A 2,689-nucleotide genomic window follows, 5' to 3' on the forward strand; every position below is an offset into this window, starting at 1 on the left:
AGAGTAAGCGCCTGGGTCCTTGATCCACTTAGGGTGCATATGACCACTCTTTATGCAGTCAGTACCTTTATGACTGCATTGACTGCCTAGGAGATAATAGAATGAGAATTCTAGAAATGAGTGGACCTAGAACCACTCCTCATTTGCCTTTTGGCCTTTGATGTTCCCAGAGCGAGTTGTTGAACTGGGCACGATATTTGTTGGTAAAAGGCAGTTGTGGCTATTTTTTCCCCCAACCCATCTCCAACTCTCTCCTTGTTTCCCCCCACCCCCTGTCCTTGCCTAGCCCTCACCTATCCTAAACTTCCCAGTGACACCGAGACCCATCGATCATCAACTTGGGTCAAACCATGCACCCCTCGCATGGAGCTAGATGGGCAGAAGACACCTCCCAGACCGGGCACTCTGGAGCACAGCGCCCCAAATCCACAGCTTCCTCTGCAGGTAAACAGACTCGCATTGGAGAGTATAGACTACTGAAAACCCTCGGCAAGGGGACCTTCGCCAAAGTAATGCTGGCCCGTCACGTCCTCACAGGTCAAGAAGTGGCAATCAAGATCATCGATAAGAGACACCTGAAGCCACAAGTCCTCCAAAAGATGTACAGAGAGGTGAGAATCCTCAAGATGTTAGACCACCCACACATCGTGAAGCTCTATGAAGCTCTGGACAGCGAAAAAGCACTCTGTTTGGTCCTGGAGTACGCCAGTGGAGGGGGAGTTTTGGACTATCTGGCCAACAAAGGAAGACTGCAGGAAGAGGAGGCAAGATCTATATTCCGGCAGATCATGTCTGCAGTTCAATATTGTCACCAAAAGCAGGTCGCCCACCGAGACCTGAAGGCGGAGAATCTGTTATTAGACGCAGAGATGAACATCAAGCTAGCCGATTTTGGACTCAGCAACCAGTTTACACTTGGGTGTAAACTCAACACGTTTTGCGGCAGTCTGCCCTATGCAGCTCCAGAGCTCTTCCAGCTCATAGAGTACCAGGGGCCTGAAGTCGATGTGTGGAGTCTTGGCGTGGTTCTATACACCCTAGTCACCGGGTCGCATCCTTTTGTTGGGGCCAATGTGAGAGAACTTAGAGACAGAGTGCTACAAGGTAGATACCAAATCCCTCTGTACATGTCATCAGAATGTGAAAAGCTGCTGAAACGCTTCCTGGTGCTTAATCCAACTAAGAGAAGCACCCTGGCCAAAATTATGGGAGACAGGTGGATCAACAGAGGCCTTGATGTCCTCCAACCCTTTGTTGGTCCAGAGGTGGCCATCTCCCACAGAAACATCTCGTTGGCTAAGCTGCAGCCAAGCAGGGTCCTCAGAAAGAGCACCAGCTGGCCTCCTCACCGCAAAGTGCAGCAAAGCGTTTCCACTCAGAAGCAGACACGGTCCCTGGACCATGCTGGAACTGGGCCATATCTGACCAGCACTGCCCAGAGTCACCTCAGAGAACATCAAATGGCCTCCCAGAAATCCGGCGGCAGTGCTGTGGGAGGAAAGGGAATTTCTCCAGCCAGGCCCCTACCTGGGATCACCACCAGTCCCAAGGAGCTGGAGACTCCTGAATTCAAGAAAATGCCTGCTGCCTACAAGAGCAGCACACCATCTGGAGGGAGGACACTGTGGAGTAAGTACATTTGCCGCAAAACAACCAAAGCAGACACACGTTCAGTGAGCCAGAATGGGCAGAACAACAGCACCTTCCCTGCCCAGAGCCCTCCAGTGACTTCAACCCACAGTGTCCCAAGTACCTCCACCCGGGGCTGCACCTGCTTCCCCAGAGCCAGTGCCCTTCGTCGAATGTTCCACCGCCAGCCCTGGGAATCCCAAACTACAACACACGAAGGTCCTCTTGCCTCACCCAGCTGCTTCCATCCAGCTGAAGAATTGCCCCAGACTCAAAGAAGAGGCACCACTGGTGTTTTTCCGAAGTTTACATCAAAATTCACAAGAAGGCCTGCAACTGAGTCTGAGAAGACCCCGAGATACAAGGGTTCAAGTCATCATGTCTGTGCTGAGCAGAGAAAGGAGAACCAACAAGCAAAACCTCGCTCCCTGCACTTCACCTGGAGCATGAAAATCACTAGTGCCATGGATCCTAGTGACATCATGAGGGAAATCCGAAAGGTGCTAGATGCCAACAACTGCCAACACATGCACAAGACGCCCTTTCTGCTCTTCTGCATCCATGGAGATGGGTACACCGAGAAACTGGTGCAGTGGGAGATGGAGGTATGTAAGCTTCCCAGACTGGCTTTGAATGGGGTCCGCTTCAAGCCCAGATCAGGGAAATCCAAGGCTTTCAAAATCATTGCTTCCCAAATTGCCAGTGAGCTCCAACTGGAAGCCAGTCATTAGGATATAAATTAACAGCAACTTGAAGTGTTTTCCTCAACACTGATGGACATGTAGAATAACATTTAGGCAATTGTTGGTAGCAGTGACTAAATTAGGGTTTTCTTTAATTGTCCCAGGAGGAGATGCCCCTCCTGGGAATTCTTGATGTAAGGCGCTGGTCAAGACTGCCCAGTTACTTGGTTGAAGACCTGTTCCACCTGTACCATCCAGGGAGCTATTTAGTTCTTGAGCTTGTGGTTCAGGTGGCAGGGCTTAGCGGTGGAACATTATGGGCACAAGCTGCCACTCATAATTGGACTGGTCATACATATGACCTTGGTTTTGATGGA

At 50.7% G+C, this 2,689-nt stretch overlaps 1 pseudogene; it reads left to right on the forward strand.

The window, feature by feature from the left end:
• The first annotated feature begins 350 nt into the window (after positions 1-350).
• Positions 351-2,360, forward strand: LOC143404155 (MAP/microtubule affinity-regulating kinase 3 pseudogene; annotated as a pseudogene).
• Positions 2,361-2,689: the final 329 nt, after the last annotated feature.

The sequence above is a fragment of the Callospermophilus lateralis genome, chromosome 7, assembly GCF_048772815.1.
Source record: "Callospermophilus lateralis isolate mCalLat2 chromosome 7, mCalLat2.hap1, whole genome shotgun sequence".
Lineage (NCBI taxonomy): Eukaryota > Metazoa > Chordata > Mammalia > Rodentia > Sciuridae > Callospermophilus > Callospermophilus lateralis.